The 22,395-nt window shown below is 39.0% G+C and overlaps 1 gene segment (V, D, J or C); it reads left to right on the plus strand.

Moving 5' to 3' along the window:
• Window positions 1-11,030: 11,030 nt before the first annotated feature.
• LOC306769903 (Ig kappa-b4 chain C region-like) lies at window positions 11,031-11,490 on the plus strand. The segment is given in 2 exons: window positions 11,031-11,046; window positions 11,165-11,490.
• Window positions 11,491-22,395: the final 10,905 nt, after the last annotated feature.

Genomic DNA, 22,395 nt, shown 5'->3' on the forward strand with positions numbered 1-22,395 from the left:
AAATGAGTCACAATACAGTTGATAATCATCTGCATGGATTAAACCATAATTTAACATTTATTTTATGATTTATTTTTTTTTTGTATTTTCTTTATTCACACAACAACAGATGGCTCATAATCATTTAAAACTGCTGAATTTTAAATGATTGTTGTTACAGCCCAAGCCTGCTGGAATGTGGAGGACAGCCGCACAAGACCGGGATTGGCCAGCCTTCTGCATCTCAGCCTCTACCCCTTGGCGCTTTAGGATTGGTGGAGGACTTTTCAGGATCAAGGCTCATTGGCTACCTCCTCTGCCACTCTCCTATTTAAGGGACATCATCAGCCTCATTCAGGGCAGCTGTGTTTGAGTGTAACACAGTTTGCCACTTTTGGACTGTTTGTGGGTTTTTCTGAGGTTTTGCCTTCTGGGACTTTTGTTGTGTTTTGTCTGTGTTTACAGAGTTGTTTGGGTTTTATTTTATTAAGACTTTTTTTGACTTGCTGTAGAGTTACAGAACCTGTTGTATTTTGTCTGTGATCAGAGTTGTTTGGGTTTTGTGTTAGTGTATTAAGTTATCTCTTTTGTATTGGGAAGTTTTTGTTTTGGTAAATTCACCTAGTTGTAAATAAATCTTATTGGTGAAATTTTAGTTGCCACTCTTTTGTGTTGCAACCCCCTTTTTCCCCTAGACACCACTGGGGTCGTAACATAGTGGGGGCTCGTCCGGGATAACTTACTTTTCCCAGTGATTTTGTAGTTAATTGGTTTAATTTTTCCCTGGTGTGTGTACTTGCATTGTATGAGAAGACGAGGCATGGTTCGGTTTGATTTGGAGCATTTCCTTCGGGATCCCTCCCTGGATCAGTTGGACTTGTGCCGCAAGGATGATTTGTTCCTTATAGCAGGTCACTTTGATATTCCGTGTTCTAAGCAACTGGTTAAGAAGGATCTTAAGGCTTTGGTGGTGAAACGCTTGGTGGAGTTGCAGTTTCTGGTGGTGACTGACGTTGGAACTCCTGAAACAAAGGCTGTGTCGCCTGTGAGGTTGGTTCCCTCCACTGCGGCGGTGTGTGATCAAGCCGAGCTTGCTGCTCCACTGGGTTCTGAGGAACCGGAGGTGGAAAAAAAGAGATGGAGATGGCCAGCCGGTGACTCCTGCCACTCTTCCCCGCTTTGATCCCCTCTCTGGCAGCAGCTCTGACGGCTCACGAGTTGAGGCACGTCTAAGAGTTCAGCTAGCCCGTTTACAGCTGGAAGCCCAGGAGAAAGCTCAGCAGAGACAAATGCAGCTTGAGATTAAAAAGCTGGAAATTGAAGCTGAGAAAGCTGTGAGACTATGCCAGTTAGAGCTGGACTCCCAAGCAAGGCTTGGGCTCTCACCACCCTCTGCTAGACCTACTGGGTCTGCAGCCTCAGTACAGCCTACCAGTCCTTTGGACATAACCAGGTTTATTGCATTGGTTCCGGAATTCCGAGAATCTGAAGTGGACTGTTATTTTGCGGCCTTTGAACGCATTGCACATGCACTGCAGTGGCCTCAGGATGTTTGGTCCCTTCTCATCCAATGTAAATTGCACGGAAAAGCTCAAGAGGTAGTAGCAGCACTTCCTCTTACAGACAGTTTAAATTACGACATTGTGAAAGCTTCGGTTCTGAAAGCTTATGAGCTTGTACCAGAAGCCTATCGGCAAAAGTTCAGAACATTTAAGGAAAGCCCCGCTCAGACCTATGTGGAGTTTGCCAGGGAAAAAGGCAATCTGTTTGACAGATGGTGTTCTTCATGTGGCATCACAAACTTTGAAACTCTAAGAGAGTTGATATTGTTAGAAGAGTTCAAAAATTGTCTTCCTGAACGTCTTGTGGTTCACCTAAATGAACAGAAAGTGCATGAGTTGTCTTCTGCTGCGGTGTTGGCAGATGAGTATACACTGACACATAAAACAGTTTTTCATTCAACCGTACCAAAAGCTGAATCTGTTCATGAAACGGTTCCTGTTGTACTGAAGACAGAGAAAAGAGGTGAGGGAATGTTTTTATTGCCACAAAACTGGACACCTCATCTCCAACTGTCTGGCTTTGAAGCATAAAACTCACAACTCTCCATCAAAACCTAAAGGTGTTGGTTTGTTAAAATCAGGATTAGGTATGATGAACTCAGTTGACTGCACCCTTGACCCATGTTTTCAGCCCTTTGTAATTACCGGAGCAGTTTCGCTGGCTAACAACCCATCTGAGGAAAAACAGGTATGTGTTCTGCGTGATACAGGTGCATCCCAAACTATTATATTGGCTAACACATTACCTTTTTCTGATGCATCATATGCTGGGTACAGTATCATTCTCCGAGGTGTGGAAATGGGATATGCACCCAGACCAGTACATTTGGTGCATCTGAAAACTGATTTGGTGACTGGAAGTTTTCCAATGGCTGTATGTTCAGCTTTGCCCATTGACTGTGTTTCTCTCCTCCTAGGCAATGACATTGCAGGTGGCAGAGTAGTTCCTGCCCTTGAGGTTCTTGACGTCCCAGTAAAGTCTGGTATTGAAAGCAAAATATCCACGACATGTGTGCTCACTCGTGCTCAAAAGCATAAAAAGAAAACAGAAAATGTTGAAATTGATTTGTCTGACAGTTCTCTCATGTCACTACTTTCAGGTGGAGTTACACAGGAGGGTACTGCGGAGAATGAAACAGTGTCTGACGTAAAAGTTCAGAAAGCTCTGCAACCCCCTGTTGACCTCACACTTCCGGTTTCACGTGCACGGCTGGGTGCCGAGCAGAGGAAGGATCCTACTTTGCAAAAGTATTTTGAGGTGGTGAGTGCCAAGAAAGCAAGTGCAGATACTATTGGTTTTTACATTGAGAATGACATTCTGATGCGACGTTGGTGCCCTGTGGTGCTACCAAATGCTGATTGGAATGTAGTAACCCAGATTGTGGTGCCATTGCTTTTCCGACACCAGGTGCTGCATTTGGCTCATGATGGCGCATGGTCGGGTCATTTAGGCATTACCAAAACCTACCAGCTCATACTAAAGCATTTTTACTGGCCTGGTCTTAAGTCTGATGTGACTAACTATTGTCGTAGTTGTCATACCTGCCAGATTGCTGGGAAACCAAACAAACCCATTCCCCGTGCCCCGCTTCATCCAATCCCTGTTGTGGGTGAGCCATTTGAGCGTCTCATTATAGACTGTGTGGGTCCACTCCCTCGTACTACATCGGGAAGTATGTTTTTGCTCACTTTAATGTGTGCATCAACTCGGTACCCAGAAGCCATCCCCTTACGCCGGATTACTGCGCGCACCATAATTAAAGCAATGACAAAATTCTTCTCCACATTTGGTCTTCCCCGTGTAATCCAGACAGATCAAGGATCTAATTTCATGTCAACAATATTTAAACAAGTACTACGTGAACTACATGTTCAGCATGTGACCTCTAGCGCCTACCATCCTGAAAGTCAGGGCGCATTGGAGAGATGGCACCAGACAGTAAAGTCAATGCTACGTAAATATTGTTTAGAGAAAGAGAGAAACTGGGATGAAGGCATCCCCTTTGTGCTGTTTGCAGTTCGCGAAGCTCCCCAGGAATCGTTGGGTTTTAGTCCTGCGGAACTTATTTTTGGCCATACGCTTCGGGGACCCCTCCAGGTCCTCAAGGAGAAGTTACTAGAATCCCACACATCACCAGAAAGTAATGTATTGGACTTCGTCTCCTCCTTTCGTGAGCGTTTACATCATTCACGTGCCTTTGCTGCTGAGACTTTACGGACGTCTCAGAAAGTGATGAAACATCATCATGATAAATCCGCTGTTTTACGTGGTTTTCAACTTGGGGATAAAGTTCTAGCTTTATTGCCTATGCCTGGCTCGACCTTAAGTGCTCGTTTCTCTGGTCCTTACATTGTCCAAAACAAGTTAAGTGACACTGATTATGTCCTTTCTACCCCTGACAGAAAGCGCAAAACACGCGTGTGCCATATTAACATGCTAAAGCGCTATGTGACACGTGATCCTGTTGCGTCTCCATCAGTTTCAACACCAATGGCTACTCATAGTTCCGCTCTCATCATAGCAGACTCCCCTCAAGGTTCCCCGGATGAGAGTATATCCACTCGGGTTGTGTCCAGATTGACTCCGCGATCGTCAAACTCAGAGATGTTAAAGTCTCTGCCCTTTTCTCTGCAACATTTGACAGAAAAGCAACATACAGACATTATGTCTCTGGTGCATGAACATTCTCAGCTGTTCAGTGATGTACCACTGTTATTGAACATGACATTGATGTTGGTAATGCAACACCTATCAAACAACATCCCTATAGAGCAAATCCAACCAAAAGAGCCCAGATGAGTAGTGAAACTGACTATATGCTTCAACATGGCTTTGCCAAACATAGTTCTAGCCCTTGGAGTTCACCATGCCTTGTTGAGACGAAACCTGATGGATCCCCCAGGTTTATTACTGATTATCGGAAGGTGAATGCTGTAACTGTTACCGACACATATCCTTTACCGCGGATTGAGGAATGTGTTGATACCCTTGGTGCTGCTCGTTTTGTCAGTAAGCTGGACCTTATGAAAGGATATTGGCAGGTCCCCCTCACTGCCCGAGCATCTGAAATATCAGCTTTTGTCACACCAGATAGATTCCTGCAATACACAGTAATGGCCTTTGGAATGTGCAATGCACCAGCCACCTTTCAGCGCTTGGTGAATAAGGTCTTGTCTGACATCCCAAATTGCAATGCCTATCTGGACGACTTGGTTGTATACTCCCCTACCTGGGAAGAACATGTAGCTGTGCTCCGTAAAGTGTTTTCTCGTCTTGTGAGCGCGTCACTTACCTTAAACTTAGCCAAATGTGAATTTGGCAAAGCGACTGTGACGTATCTTGGCAGGCAGGTGGGACAAGGTAAAGTGCGTCTAGTAGAGGCAAAGATTGCTGCGGTTAGCTCTTTCCCTGTCCCGGATACCAGGAAAGCTTTAAGGCGTTTCCTCGGAATGACAGGTTATTACCGCAACTTCTGCCGTAACTTTGCTACAGTGGCACACCCTTTGACATCCTTATTGAGCCCGAAAGTGAAATTTGAGTGGACCCAAGCCTGTCAACATGCTTTTGACAGTGTGAAGTCATTGTTGGTGCATGCTCCTGTCCTTGCTGCACCTGATCTGACTAAACCCTTTAAGCTTGATGTAGATGCCAGTGCTGTAGGAGCGGGTGCCGTCCTTCTGCAGACTAGTAGTGACGGAACTGACCACCCTGTTTGCTATTTTTCTCGCAAGTTTAACCGGCACCAACTTAATTATTCCACCATTGAAAAGGAAACCCTGTCTCTGCTCTTGGCCCTCCATCACTTTGAGGTATACATTGGATCCAGCCCTGCTCCCACTCAGGTGTTCACTGATCATAATCCGCTAGTATTTCTCGCTCTCATGTACAACCATAACCAGCGACTGATGCGGTGGGCTCTCGTTTTACAGGAATTCAACCTTAAAATCCTACACAAAAAGGGTGCAGCCAACATACTTGCCGATACCTTGTCTCGTGTCTGATTTGTTTTGTGTACTTCCTGATTGTGTTTACGGAAACTGTGATTTTTAAGGTTTCCATTTTAAGGGGGGGGAGTGTTACAGCCCAAGCCTGCTGGAATGTGGAGGACAGCCGCACAAGACCGGGATTGGCCAGCCTTCTGCATCTCAGCCTCTACCCCTTGGCGCTTTAGGATTGGTGGAGGACTTTTCAGGATCAAGGCTCATTGGCTACCTCCTCTGCCACTCTCCTATTTAAGGGACATCATCAGCCTCATTCAGGGCAGCTGTGTTTGAGTGTAACACAGTTTGCCACTTTTGGACTGTTTGTGGGTTTTGCTGAGGTTTTGCCTTCTGGGACTTTTGTTGTGTTTTGTCTGTGTTTACAGAGTTGTTTGGGTTTTATTTTATTAAGACTTTTTTTGACTTGCTGTAGAGTTACAGAACCTGTTGTATTTTGTCTGTGATCAGAGTTGTTTGGGTTTTGTGTTAGTGTATTAAGTTATCTCTTTTGTATTGGGAAGTTTTTGTTTTGGTAAATTCACCTAGTTGTAAATAAATCTTATTGGTGAAATTTTAGTTGCCACTCTTTTGTGTTGCAACCCCCTTTTTCCCCTAGACACCACTGGGGTCGTAACAATTGTGATTAAATGAATGGGATGGCATTGCTGTGATTTGACGCTATATAAATACAGTTGAATTGAATTGAAACTGCTGTAATCAAGCCTTTACTTAAAAAGCAATCTATGTGTCCAGAGGTGATCGCAAATTATAGAGCTATATCTAATCTCCCATTTATGTCCAAAATTCTGGAGAAAATAGTTTCAACTCAGCTACATGTCCACCTGAGCAGAAATAATTTATTTGAAGAGTTTCAGTCAGGATTTAGAGCTCATCATAGCACTGAGACGGCATTGGGGAAAGTTACTAATGACCTTCTTATGGCCTCAGACAAATGACTTCTGTCCGTACTTATCTTGCTTGATCTTAGTGCTGCCTTTGATACAGTCGATCATAACATTCTGTTACAAAGACTAGAACAGGTGGTTGGAATTACAGGTACAGCGTTAAGCTGGTCTAAATCATAATTATCTGATAGACTTCAGTTTGTTCATGTTTTGACCAGTCCTCCTTACAAACTACAGTAAGTGTTGGAGTTCCTCAAGGTTCTGTACTTGGACCAATACTCTTCACACTATGTATGCTCCCTTTTGGCAAAATTATATGACAACATGGAATAAATGTTCATTGTTATGCAGATGATACTCAGATATACTTATCCTTTAAACCAGATGAAACAAATCAGCCCAATAGGCTACAAAATTGTCTCATAGACATAAAGACTTGGATGACTGGAAATGTTCTCCTCTTAAACTCAGACAAGACTGAAGCAATTCTCTTTGGATCTGAAAAACTCAGAGCAAAAAATGTCAGTTTTGTAATGAACCTGGATGGCATTACTTTAGCTTCCAGCGCTACAGTGAGAAACCTTGGAGTTATATTTGACTCTGACCTGTCCTTTGGCCCACATATTAAGCAGGCTACTGAAACAGCCTTCTTTCATTTAAGTAATATAGCCAAAATTAGGGACATTCTGTCTCAGAGTGATGCAGAAAAATTGGTTCATGCTTTTGTTACTTCAAGAATATATGGAATAAGTTCCCAGTTAGTTTTAGGGAAGCAGACACCCTCCCCTCCTTTAAGAATAGGCTGAAGACTTATCTTTTTGATAAGTCATGTAGTTAGGGATCGTTAGCATCCCTGAGTGATGCTGCTATAAGTTTAGATTTATAGGGGGACATTTCCTGATACACTGACCTTCTTTCTTTCTCTCTCTCTCTCTCTTTATCCCCCATCCCCCCCCCCGCCACCCCCACCCCCACCCCAATAACAGTGTTGCATCATTAACATCTCTGTCTCCTATTTCAGCAGGTCTCCCTGGCCAGGATTAGCGGTTCCTGTTGTCTGTTGTCTTTCTGTCCTCTTCTCCCCACACAGCAGAGGCAGATGGCTGCCTGTCCTTGAGCCAGGTTCTGCCGGAGGTTTCCTGTTAAAAGGGAGATTTTTCCTTCCCACTGTCGCCAGTGTGCTTGCTCAGGATGGGAGATTGAGTTGGACCCTCCAACTCAATCTGTTGGTTTCCTTATATAGGCTATCCTGAATTGGCTTTCATTATGTTTTTTTTTTCCTGTCTGTAAAGCCCCTTGAGATGGCACTGCCATGATTTGACGCTATATAAATAAAGTTGAATTGAATTGAATTGAAATTTAATTGAACAGATAATTTTTTATAAAAATAGTTAAAGAATACATACTGTGCAGGAGGGAGTGAGAAGACCAAACAGGTCTCATAAAGCCACCTCCCCTAAATTACAACAAACAGACACACATAATCAGACACATAATGATTTGAATGCCTTATGTTACATCACATCACAAGTACTCTATCAGTTTAAAGTTGTTTTAATAAAAGTATTGTTTTTAACTACTTTTTTTTAAAGAGCCAATTGTAGATACGCTCTTCCAAGGATGGAGCAAAAAGGTTCCAGCGTTCTCTATATCTTGGTGTATTTTGACTGGAAGAAGTTCTACACAAGGGCAGATGCAGGCCTTTGCAGTTCTTAGTGAAATAGGAGTGACTGTCAGATATAACATAAACATAAAAAAATGGTGATAGGCTGTGATGTTGGGCAAATGCAGACAGATGCAATAGATATTCACATTACATTTGTCAGACTGTTGTATTTTCTGAAGAGAGGAGCAGATGAAGACAATCTATTTGAAAGGATTATAATTCTGAAAAATTTCTTTCGTAACAACAGAATCTTATTCAGAAATATTTGACAAGTGGCACCCCAAGCCATATTACGGTAAATTAAATAAGGATAAATTAAACTATAATAAAGTGTTATTGTACATGTAGTACTTACGAAGGAACGAATTCTTCTCAATATACCAACTGATATGATTTTCCTACAGACATGTTTAATGGAACATTTTCTATTTAAATTTTGATCAACAAGGACACCTAAAAATTTTGTTTGAGTCACTTGACTAATTTTAATTCCATTTACTACAACTTCAGGACATGGACTATACAGACCAGAAAATGTATCTGCAGTGTGTACATTGCTTTTTACTGAACTGTGTCTCTGTTGGAGTTTCAGCTGCAGCAGTTAGTTTAGTTTCTGTTCAGTCTGACTAGAGGAGGTTTTTGTACGATGCTTTTTCACTGTGTGTACACATTGTTACTGTTGATAGAGTGAAGACTCTGACAGTAATAAACTCCTGCATCTTCAGCCTGAACTCCGCTGATGGTCAGAGTGAAGTAAATTCCATTACCTGCTGCACTTCCACTGAATCTGTGTGAGATTCCTGAAAATATGTTTAATGTTCTGTAGATCAGAGCTTTAGGAGTTTCTCCAGATTTCTGATGGTACCAGGCCAGGTAGTACTCTGTATCAGAGTATTTATAAGCTGGTTGACTGACTTTACAGTCAAGAGTGACAGTTTGATCGAGTTGCACTGATTTGGCTGCTGGTTGAGTCAAAACAACATTTTGTCCAACAGACCCTGATGAGAGAGAAGAAACACTGGACATGAGATGGTGAGGTGAAACTCAGCTACACTCCAAATGATTCTCACATGACAGAAAAATGATTTTCCTCACCCTGAGTGAAGCAGAGGAGAGTCCAGATGAGGACGCAGGTCAAAGTCATGTTCTTCATCAGGAGGATTTCTGTGTCTTCTGTTGTCATGAAGGACAGCTGTCAATCATCCAGTCTTCATCTCTCAGGACTATAAACTCTCCCAGAGCACTGGAGCATGGTGCTGCTGATGCAAAGTGCTTCTCTATGGAAATCTTCTGAGTGACTCCAGGAAATACTTGGATCTCTATGAAGAGTGCAATTATCAATCACTTTATTAAAATGTTGACTGAATAAAACATTATATCCATCCTTTTTGTTTAATATTTATATTTGAAAACATTTTCCTAAACTATGTTTTTTTTCCATTTCTAAAGCTCAGTTCTGAATAAATATATGCTTTTTAAAAACTAAAAAAGACATTTTTTATTTTCACACCATTCTGAACTGGATCAATGTAATTATCATAAGTTTTTTTTTAGTTTTTTGGAATTGTTTGTGTTGAGTTTGTTGTGTTTCAAGTCAGTGAGCTGTGTCTCTTCACAGTCAGAGGTTTTTGTACGACGACTCAACCAGTTTGTATCACTGTGGTACACGTTCGGTGGAGGAACCAGACTGGATGTTGGAAGTAAGTTGAATAACCATGATGTGTTGAAAACTTTTTATTTGTAGAGAATTTTTTATTCTTCTAATCTTTAGACCTGTTATTTTTGAGCTGTCATTGCATCAAAATGTTCTTTTTTGTCAGCAGCAAAAATGCTGTTTGATTTGACAAATTTAAAGAAGAAAACTAAATATCAACAATGAGTTAAAAAAGGAACCAGGAAAATATCACATATTTAGATAATTGAAAAACATTCAGTTGAAGTTTTTTGAGAGGAAGGTTTGTTGTGTTCAGTCAGAGAGCCGTGTCTCTCTGCAGTCAGAGGTTTTTGTACGACGACTCAACCAGTTTGTATCACTGTGGTTGACTTTCGGTGGAGGAACCAGACTGGATGTTGGAAGTAAGTTTATAATTATTATAAAACTTGTGTTAATAAGGAACATAACTGTAGATTTTCAAATTTCACTTATCGGGGTAATTGGAAACACTTTCTTATTCTTATTTTGCTGTTTCTCATCTTTGAGGTTAAATTTCAACAAAGAAATTTGACCAGCATTTTATTTAATATTTTTCATGAAATGTGTTTAAAAAAACTTTCCAAAGAACCAAAATTAGCTGATTTGTGTTTTCACGACATTTGAGTATTGGGTTAAATTTATTCCATACAGAATTATTGCAGGTCATATTTAATCACTCCGTCAGATTCATAATGTTTAATGTTTTTTATATAAATTAGTGGGAGCAGGATGAAAATAATTTTACATGATGTTTCTGTTATCGTCAGATTTCTTAAATTGTCACGACTGCCTTTGGACTTTTATGCAGCAATTTTGTCCTTCTGCAGTAGAAATGATCAGTTGCTGATTTCCTGCAACGTTTAACAGCAGCTATGTTTTTTCCAGGATTTCAGTAATATATAGAATGTTTAAGACGAGAATATTTACACATTTTTAATCTGTGTTTCATCATTGAATTTTATATTATATATATATACATATATATACATATATATATATATATATATATATATATATATATATATATATATATATATATATATATATATATATATATACATATATATATATATGTTCATCTTATAACTTAAATAGTTTAAAAATTTATTTAGACATTTAAACTGCCGTCAGTGTCTTTTTGTTAAACATGTTCAGTAGTTTGATGTATTTCAGGTCATGTGAGGATTCTGTGTCCCGACATGCATGAAAGGTTTCTAAAAGGGAAGTGAAACAATGTGCGAGAGATGAAGCAGAAACACTGTTAGTGAAACATCTTGAGGGGGGAAATCATCTCTCTAACAGTAAAGATGTCCAACTGTCTGCTGCTTGATTGACAGCTGTGTGGTTCCTGTCTTCTAATCTGATTGGTGTCTCCTAGGTGATGCTCGTCCCACCCTGACAGTGTTGCCCCCCTCCACAGAGGAACTGCAGCAAGCGAAGGCCACACTCACATGTCTGGCCAACAAGGGCTTCCCCTCAGACTGGAGTCTGTCCTGGAAGGTGGACGGCAGCAGCAGCAGCAGCTATGAGGAGACTAAGAGTCCTGCAGTGATGCAGAAGGACGGCCATTACAGCTGGAGCAGCACCCTGAGGCTCTCTGCAGACCAGTGGAGCAAGGTGGTCTCTGTGACCTGTCAGGCCTCCCAGGGCTCCCAGACTCCACTGTCAGAGACACTGAGGAGAGACCAGTGTTCCCAGTACTGACTCTTATGGGCCTAATGTTGGTTTTTCATTAAAGATTTTCATCAAACAGATGTTTCTTTGTTCTTGTGTGATGTGATGATGAGATATTCAAAAACAGTTTTTCACTCTTTCATTTTGGTGTTTAGTTATTGTTTTAATATTCTGTTATAATAAATATTTGTTCCTGTAATCAGTTGTTTGTCATTGTTGTTCACATTTATGCGTCTTAAACATCTTTTATGGGAACAGAGACTGGAATACATTGAAAGATTGAGTCAAAAACGTTGTTTGAGATGTTATATGGTGAATTTCAAATGTCTTATTTTGCATGATTGATTTAAATATATTAACTACAGGCCACATGAAGAGAAGTATGTTCACTGCTAGATGTAAATTTTAAAGCAAGTGATGACTTTTGATCTAAGTTAAACTTTATCAAAACCATAAATGTAAAAATCCCTCAACACAATAAATATCTGTTTTTGGCGTCTGGAATTCAGGTTTGCTGCATCACAAAATATGAATGTTGTTTTTAAATGATTTCCTGTAGATAAACAGTCATTTAAATAATATTTTTACTCTAATATTTACCATAAAATGTTTATAACTGTGTTGGTGGTCTTTGACCTAAAAAATAAGATAACTATCATCAAACTGTGTGGATGTTTGTCTGGAGTTGTCAACAACCTTTAACCCTGCTTAAATATTATTTCTAAAACTGAATTTGCCAAAAGCAAACAAACAATGAAATCTGTGTTTTGATCTCATTTAAACATCTCCTGATTTAGCTTCAGTGCAGCTGGGTTGGATCAGTTCCTCTCCTGCTGAGGAAGGTTTTTGTACGACGGTGTATCACTGTGTGAACGGTGTGCTGCTACCCTGCTGACAGTAATAATCTCCTGCATCTTCAGCCTGAACTCCACTGATGGTCAGAGTGAAGTCAGTCCCAGATCCACTTCCACTAAAACGATCTGGAACTCCAGACTGTCGAGTTGTTGCTCGATAAATAAAGAATTTAGGAGCTTCTCCTGGTTTCTGCAGATACCAGTGTAGCCAGTTGCCAACTCCTGTACTGGTTTTACATTTGATGGAGACAGTCTGCCCTGGAACAACAGACTGAGATCCAGGAGTCTGAGTCACGATGATTTCTCCAGATGAACCTGGAAAAAAAAGATACGAATAGTTACTGCTACTATAACGTGAAGATAGATGATCAACATCCAAACAAAAGAGGATCATTTCTTTAACATGGAGAACAGAATGATGAAGGTCAAAGCTGCATGTTTCAGTGTTTCTCCATCACATCAGAACATCATTGTGGTGAACCTGGTTGCATCCTGAAGCAAAGTTTCCACAAGAGAGTCTCACCCTGAACAAGGAGCCCCAGGGTGGTCAGCAGTAGAGTCAGTGACATCATCATTGTGCTGCTGGTGTGTCAGTGTCTCTGAAAGGTCTGAACAGCCACTGATCAACACTGACCTCTTAACAGCTGGGAGCAGAGAGGCAGGACACATATGCAAACACACACAGTCACTCAGCTGCAGCCGTCCTCTACATGACATCATGTTTCATCATCACCTTTGTTAGATTTTCAAAAAAACTTTAATTGAATAATTGTTTGACATCTCTTGAAGTAAGTTTTTTTTTTTTATTTCTTTGATTATCATTTTAGAAATTTCAACATATATACTGATTTCAGTGTTGGTTTTCATCATTGATTTTTTTTTTGTTGCATCTTATTGAGGTAGATGGCAGTATTTCTTATTTTTGGACATATCAACATCCCATGTTTCTTAAATAAATTGATGTAAATTGTGTCTGTATAAATTAAATATGCCATTATAAAAGACCCACCCTGGATAAAAACGGCACATGTAATCACACTGAGGCTACTGAAGAGTAGCAATTGACAAATAGACAAAAAGCAAAAAGTGTCATCTTAATTACTGTGTCTTTGAAGACAGAGAATACATGTATATATATATATATATATATATATATATGCATATATATATATATATATATATATATATATATATATATATATATATATATATATATATGCATATATATATATATATATATATATATATATATATATATATATATATATATATATATATGCATATATATATATGTATATATATATATATATATATATATATATATATATATATATATATATATATATATATATATATATATATATATATATATATATATGCATATATATATATATATATATATATATATATATATATATATATATATATATATATATATATATATATATATATATATATATATATATATATATATATGCATATAAATATATATAAATAATGTATATATCCTGTGATGGACTGACGAGCTGTCAAGGATGTACCCTGTCTTTCGCACAAAAACGGCTGGGATAGGCTCCAGCTTCTCCGCGACCCTTCATCGGATTAAGTGGCTAGAACAATGAATGAATGAATATATATATTTCTATTAAATTATTGTAGGTAATATCTGACAAAAATTACTTATGGGGCCTTTGGAATTCTTATCCTCATGGACAGGACATTTTTTTTTCTCTTCAATATAAACTACAAAAAAAATTGGACTAAAAAGTTATGAAATTAATTTGTAATAATGGGGGCATGGACTCAACACATCATAAAATGCAGTGTTTGTTACATTGTTTGTTACTGAACTGTGTCTCTGTAGGAGCTTCCAGCTGCAGCACTGAGTTCAGTTTCTGTTCATTCTGACTGAAGAGGGGGTTTTGTATGATGCTTTTTCACTGTGTGAACACGGGGCCACTGTGAAGACTCTGACAGTAATAAACTCCTGCATCTTCAGCCTGAACTCCACTGATGGTCAGAGTGAAGTCAACTCCATTCCCTGCTCCACTTCCACTGAATCTGGACGAGATTCCTGAGAATCTGTCTGATGTTCTGTAGATCAGAGCTTTAGGAGCTTCTCCAGTTTTCAGATGGTACCAGGCCAGGAAGTACTGTGAACCAGAGTACTGAGCTACTGTTGGACTGACTTTACAGTCAATAGTGACAGTTTGATGGAGCTGCACTGATTTGGCTGCTGGCTGAGTCACAACAACATTTTGTCCAACAGACCCTGATGGGAGAGAAGAAACACTGGACATGAGATGGTGAGGTGAAACTCAGCTACACTCCAAATGATTCTCACATGACAGAAAAATGATTTTCCTCACCCTGAGTGAAGCAGAGGAGAGTCCAGATGAGGACGCAGGTCAAAGTCATGTTTTTCATCAGGAGGATTTCTGTGTCTTCTGTTGTCATGAAGGACAGCTGTCAGTCATCCAGTTTTCATCTCTCAGGACTATAAACTCTCCCAGAGCACTGGAGCATGGTGCTGCTGATGCAAAGTGCTTCTCTATGGAAATCTTCTGACTCATTCTAACAGGGTTACAGTCACTCTGATGGTGGAGATTATCAGTAAATGAAAATTATTCCCTAATTGTTGTGGTTTCTTGCGTTTGCAACGGTTTTCTTTAGTTACAGTTTCAGTTCCGTGTCATTCCACGGCATTATTATACAGCAAATGTAGAAACAGTTTCTAAAGTTATGCTCAAACAAATATGGTCGACCATTTTTTATCCAACTTGTAGTTCCAAAATGTGGACAGACATTGTCTTAAAAAGAAAAACCATCCACTATTGTATTATCTTATTTTATTTTTCTGCCTTACAACCTGAAAAAGAAATGTTGTCGTCTTGTTTTTATTTTTTCTAGATTTTTCAGCAATATAATTTGAAAAAATTCTTATATTTTCATATTAGTCAGTTTCCCAAACCTTGCTGATCCTGAACATCCCAACTACACAATAATGTCACCATTATGTATCTCTTTGGGAGTATTTTCCAGGAAGGTTAAATATGTTAGTTTTCCAGTGAATGCAGTGCATATTATTCTGACAAAAAGGTCCATATAGACCTGATCTGTCAAAACAGCTTCTTATGCATGTTCAGGGAGTCTCCCAGATCAACATATTTCAATTTCATACTCGTCACAAATGATGATTTGTCACAAACTATTGAACTGAGTTTTCACCACATGAGGTCACCCAAGTGTCATTTTCAGAAGTACAATTTCTGATGCACCATGTGAAAGTATGAATGTGAGTTAGGAATTAGAAAGGATCAGCCTGGAGACTTTACATGTTTTGGGATTTTTTCTGCCAGTTTTTTCCCATTTTTTATTTTTATCTTTCATTCCATTCTGTACTTCATATGGCCTGCATGTCATGTCTTTGGACACACACTTTCACCATATTTTTCAAGGTGCAAAGCTCCTTCGTTGATCTCATTTAATCACCTTCTAACCTGGTCCATTAGCTTAAAGTGAAACTATCATGTGCATTTCAGGTTAATTTATTTTTATTTCTGAGACCAGAAGGGCTGGGATTGATCGAGTTATTGTCACAAATCGCTTTATTTACTTCAGACCGACCCTCTCCGTAGGCTGTCAGATCAGCCTGTGGGCAAAACGAGTGGATTGGGGGGCTGCGCAAGATGGCGGCGTGAAAGGTCGGTTACTTCGAGCTCTCAGCACCTAACTTTCATTTAAGGCACTTTTAACGCTACTGACTCAATTTTCATCGCATAAGCGAAAGCAAATCCTTTGTTTGCCTTTTCTGACGCTTGAGCATATACCAAAATGCCGAAATCTGGTAGAAGAAGTGAATCTTCCAAAGAGGGAGAAAACTCCTTTAGCCTGCTTGCTAAAGACCATGACTATAATAGTAGTAGGATGGACTGTAACTCGCAAGCAACGACAGAAGAGGAATTCCCTCCTCTACCTGTGACTCCGAATAAGCCTCCTCTAGCCAAAAAACCCAATCTGTCCCATTCACTATGCTCGGATGATGCTGTTCATATGCTGTCCAACCTGATCAACTCCAGAAGTGACACTGGAAAAGATGGTGAACACGGTTCGCGCCGAAATTACACTCCTAAATGAAAAGCTAGCACAGATGGAAAAACGTGTGGATAAAAGTGAGGAATCAACTCGGAGATGCATGGTTAGTGTGGCTGATCTGGAACGTTATGATCGTCGGTGGAATCTAAGGCTGTATGGCGTTCCTGAGGCTGAGAAAGAAAATGTACGTGAAGAGGTGATCAGCATTTGCCAGTGTTTATTGCCATCTTGGAAAGAAAAGCTGCCGGGTGCCATTGATGTTGCTCATCGGTTGGGGAGAGAGCGCCAGGATGAGAGGCCCCGCGGTGTCATCATCAGGTTCATCTCGTCTGAGAGAGGAGGTCTGGAAAGCTGCCAAAAACAACGCCTTTCTCAAATCGAAAAAGCTACGCTTCTCTGAGGACTTAACAATGGAGGACAGGGATAACCGTCAGAAACTATGGCCTAAAATAAAAAAAGCGCGTGAAGAAGGAAAGGTTGCTTACTTTGTCGGCGGTCGAGGTTTTGTCAATGGGTCAGAGATTCACCGTATTCAATTACATCTGCGAGATGGAACCATACCACCCCTCTTTCCTTAGTTGTTTATGTTTTGTTTTTTTTCTTTCTTTTCCCCTCTCTGTTTTACTTTCTGATTGTTTAATTCTGATCATTTTTTTCTTCTCAGGTGTTCGCTGATCAGTGCTTGACCTAGTTGTTTTTTGTTTGTTTTTTTCAGAAGAAAGGTTAAATAGTGGAGAGAGGGGAAAGTGGGTTGGAGGAAAGGAGGAAGAAGGGGGGGGGGGGACAAAAAAAAAGAAAAGAAAAAAAAAAAGAGGACTTGTTTTTTTGTTTTTTTTTTAAAAGGGGTGCATCTGTTAGCGTTAAGTTATTCGACAAGGTTATTTTTTTTCTACTGGTGCTGTTCTCGATCTTGCACTACCTGTTAAACAAACTTTAAGGGTCCGTAGAATAAGACTTTATTATTCTTTGTATTCATAACTGTTCACATTAATATGTCTATTCTTTCTTTTATTTCTTTTAATGCTAGGGGGTTACGCAATAATGTTAAGCGTAAAGCTTTATTTCTTTTTGCTAAACAATTTAACACGGACTTCTGCTTTGTACCGGAATCTCATTCTATTTCTGATGATGCCAAATTTTGGAAATGTCAATGGGGAAACTCCATATGGTTTGCAAATGGCACAGAGCGGTCAGCTGGTGTGATTAATTTAGAAAGCAAATTCTGTGGGAAGGTTTTACTCACTGAATGTGACCCCTTGGGTCACTTCATCTGTCAAACAATTCAGTGTAATGACCACTTTTTTATTACCTCTAACGTGTATGGCTACAACTCTGTGAAGGAAAATGATGGTCTTTTCTTGTCACTAGAGAATACATTGTTAAAATGTTTAGATAAATTTCCAAATGCTACTTTATTGCTAGGTGGTGACCTAAATGTTGTACCAGACAATTCATTAGATAAATGGCCTCCTCGTGCACCTAACAGAAGCAACACCAAGTTAAGAAATTTTATGGAAAGATTTAACCTGCATGATATCTGGAGAGTTAAAAACCCTCATGGGAAAGCCTTTACGTGGTGTAATAAGACTGGTTCTAGTCACTCCAGAATCGACCTTTGGCTGATCTCAAAAAGTTTTGCTGTAGATCATATTAATGTGGACATTCACCCTACTCCCCTCACAGATCACAAAGCCATTGTTATAAAAATGAACCTTTCTTCCTCTAACTCAAATGCTTCTAACTCAGCCTTTTGGAAACTGAATAGTTCAATTTTATTAAACAATTCTATTAAGGAACACGTTAAAGAACGAATTGCATACTTTTGGTCTAAAGCCATTAGAGGAAAACAATACGGCCTAAATTGGGAACTTTTTAAATTTGAAATTGCTCAGTATTTCAGGAAAACGTGTAGTGAAAACACAAAAGGCAGCATGAACTACAAGTGGTTACAAAAATCTCTCATTTATCTCAAATTTCCCCGAATAACATTTCAGAAGAGGAGATTCTGGAGCTGTCTAATTTACAGTCTGAATTAGATGACTTGTACAACCAAAAAGCCAAGGGAGCCTTCGTTAGATCAAGATCACGGTGGCTCGAAAAGGGTGAACAAAACTCTCATTATTTTTTTAACCTTGAAAGACATCATTCTAAAGTGAATAACATAATTCGTCTTAATGTGGATGGAATTATTACTGAAGATTTCAGACTCATCTCTCAGTACTGTAGCGATTTCTACAAAAAGCTGTATACCTCTATATTCTGTCAAGCATCCGCAGACACTTTCTTAAATTCCTTAACAGTCAAAACTATCACTAAAAATGAAAAAGAAAGGTGTGACAGTTCAATCACTCTCACTGAAGTGACGGAAGCAATCCAACAATTAAAGATTAATAAATCGCCAGGGACAGATGGTTTGACTTCTGAATTCTATAAAACGTTCGCTGATGAACTTTCTCCATTCTTAGTAGAAGTATTTTTGGAAAGTGTCTATCAAGAAAAGCTGCCAACAACTCTGACCCAAGGCCTAACTACCCTTATTCTAAAATCAGACAAAGATTAATTATTTATAGATAATTGGCGACCAATTTCATTGCTTAATAATGACTACAAGATCTTTGCTACCATTTTAGCAAAAAGACTTAAATTTGTACTGGACTCGATAATTGTGGAGACCCAATCTGGTTTTATGTCCAGGAGACACATTATAAATAATATCAGGTTAGTTTTGGACATACTTGACTACTCAGAAATTATAGAGGATAAAAGTTTCATATTATTTCTCGACTTTTATAAAGCATTTGATACGGTGGAGCATCAATTCATTTTACAATCTCTTAAGAAATTTGGCTTTAGCGATTACTTTTATTCAGCTATTAGCACACTTTACAAGAACAGTAACAGCTCTATTAAATTAGCCGGTGGTACATCTCCTAGATTCAGTTTATCAGGAGGCATCAGGCAAGGCTGCCCTGCCTCTCCTTACCTTTTCCTGTTAGTTGCTCAACTCTTATCAGACCATATTCAATCTAGTGCACTGAGAGGTATCTCTCTACTGGATAGAAGATTACTTATTACTCAGCTAGCGGATGACACAACACTTTTTCTACAAAATGAAAACCAAATCCCTGTTGCTTTTGATGTTATCAATGTTTTTTCAAAGGCGTCCGGCCTCTGCCTGAATATAAACAAGTGTGAGCTTATGGCAATCAAAGATTGTGCTACTTCTGCACTGTATGACATTCCTGTCAAAACTGAGGTGCGATATTTAGGTATTCTATTGTCCAAAGACCAACACTCAAGATGTTCCCGTAATTTTATTCCTCTCATAGAAAAAACACAAAAAAAACTAAATCAGTGGCTCATGAGGGACTTGTCTTTAAGAGGAAGAACCCTACTCACTAAGGCAGAGGGCATCTCTCATCTAACATATGCAGCTTTGGCCCTGCATGTTGATGATAAATTACTAAAGGAGATTGATAAAATGCTTTTTGATTTCATTTGGAAAAACAGAACGCATTACTTAAAGAAAAGTGTCCTTATGAATTCCTATGAAAAGGGTGGTCTCAATTTCCTTGATTTCCATTCCTTGAACAATACATTCAAAATAAATTGGCTGAAACAACTTTTTTTTAAACCCCAACTCAATCTGGAACACCATTCCGCTGTATATCTTATCAAAAATTGGTGGTGTCGATTTTTTCTTAAGGTGTAATTATGATGTTCATAGGGTCCCACTCAAACTGTCAGATTTTCATCGCCAGGCCTTCTTATCATGGTCACTTATCTACAAACATAATTTTTCACCTCACAAATATTATATCTGGAATAACAAGGACATCTTATATAAACACAAATCTCTCTTTATAGAAAAATGGTTTCATGAGAATATTATACTTGTAGATCAGCTATTTAACAACAGCGGCCTTCTCTTAACATACCACGAATTTCTTTCTAAATTTAATATTCCTGTAACACCTATGGAGTATGCCAAAGTGTTTGGAGCTATACCCTCTGGAGTTTGTATGCTCTTTAAACATCAACAGAGGATTGGCATCCAGAATACACCTCTGCAATCCCTTCTTAATACCCGTGTTGGGAAGATCTGTCTGTCCAGTTATTCCAGAAACAGTAACAGATCTGTCAGAGCTTTATTTCAAATGGACATTGTATCACAACCAAGTGCTATCTCTCACTGGAATAGGTTTGTAGATGATGTCCCATGGAAGAGGGTTTGGCTACTCCCTAATAAATTTCTGATCACAAATAAAATGAAAGACGTATCCTTTAAGCTTCTCCACAGGATTTATCCAGCTAAAGTCTACATTCATAATAGATTCAAATTAAATATTGATACTCTCTGTAGTTTCTGCATGAACTCCTGTGAAACAATTGTACATTTATTTTGGTCTTGCCCAGCTGTTAAAATGTTCTGGCAAAGGTTTTGTAATCTGATTCATGAAAAAATTAATGTAAACTTTGTTTTATTCTGGAGGGATGTACTGCTTGGTCTCATAACAAAGGACTCTCATGACAATTCTAGTATGTATTTGATAAATCTCCTCCTTATTATGGCTAAGTCCCATATTCATAACTGTAAATTCACAAATAAGAAAAAACCATGTTTCTCAGCCTTTGTAGGTGAGTTCAAGCTATACATCACCTCTATCCTTCATTCTAAAAAGCAAAAAGCAATTAAAACTATATCTGCCTGTAATATGTTTAAGCTGTTATAACCCCTTAGTTTTAAGTTTTACTAGTTTAAGTTTTACTATGGGTTTTTTTTTTTCCTTCCCTTTTCCTTTTTCTCTTTGTCCTGCTGTTATGTACTTTGTTTGAATTAACTGCTCTGTATGGATAACCTATTTGTACTACCTGTCACTGTTTCAATAAAGTTCATTAAAAAAAAAAAAACAAAAAAAAAAAAAAAAAAACGAGTGGATTGAGACTCTTCCGCATTAAGCCCCGCCTCCCGCCACTGCACTACATCGGGAGCGCGCACCGCACCTGCTTTCGCCGTCATTGTAATGTCTCATAAACAGAAGGATTAGGCTCATATGAACTCAATAAAAAAACAAAATACAATGTCAACACATAGCATACAGCCCTACATGTTGGAACCTGAATTAGAGCCTGAAAACGAAGTGGAAAACAGCAACCCACAGCAACGAATGCAGCAGGATGTCTCTCTGGTAAACTCACCAGCCATCGTTGGAAATAACTTTATCCGACATTTTCCACCTGCCTGATGTATTTGTACATGCCCTTGTTAACCAGTAGAAGGTAACCAATCACTGAACCTTATCCCCCGGGGCGTCACAAGGATTTCGAAGTAGAAAAAAACTCTAAAACTACACGTTTTTCGTCGCCATGGAAACCGAAGGAGAGAGCGCTGGAACTCAAACTCAAACTCAAACATGCGTTTAGGTGATAAAAAAAAAAAAACAGTGCCGTTCACATGTCTGATGAGGATTCAACACTGTAACACTGTAGAAAGCTCAGAAAACTTGAAATGCCATAATAGGACCCCTTTAAATGTTTTTCATTTCCTTTCCAGATTTCTTCTGGTTCTATACTCTTTCCATTTTGTTGCTATAATTTAATATATACTAATATATTTTATGCAACTCTGAAAGATGTTCTGAGTGTTTGAATATGTTTCATTGGGCATACTCTGGTCTTAATTTGTACTTTTTTCCTCCTTTTTAATAATTCTGCTTACTTGTTGGAGCCCTTTGCTTCATGGTGTTGGAGATCCTGATGCATTTTACAACATACAGTATATCAAGACACAGTTAAACTTTATTAATTTATTTTTCACTGTCACTGTATTATTGTGGACTTCTTTGTCCATCATTATGTATTGTCCCCTTACATATATGAATAATCCATCCATGCATTTTCTTAACTGCTTCGTCCAATTCAGGGTTGCAGAAAGCTGGAGCCTATCCCAGCAAATATTAGGGTAGAGGCAGGGTACAGCCTGGAC

This window comes from Telmatherina bonti (genome assembly GCF_933228915.1).
Source record: "Telmatherina bonti genome assembly, chromosome: 19".
Lineage (NCBI taxonomy): Eukaryota > Metazoa > Chordata > Actinopteri > Atheriniformes > Telmatherinidae > Telmatherina > Telmatherina bonti.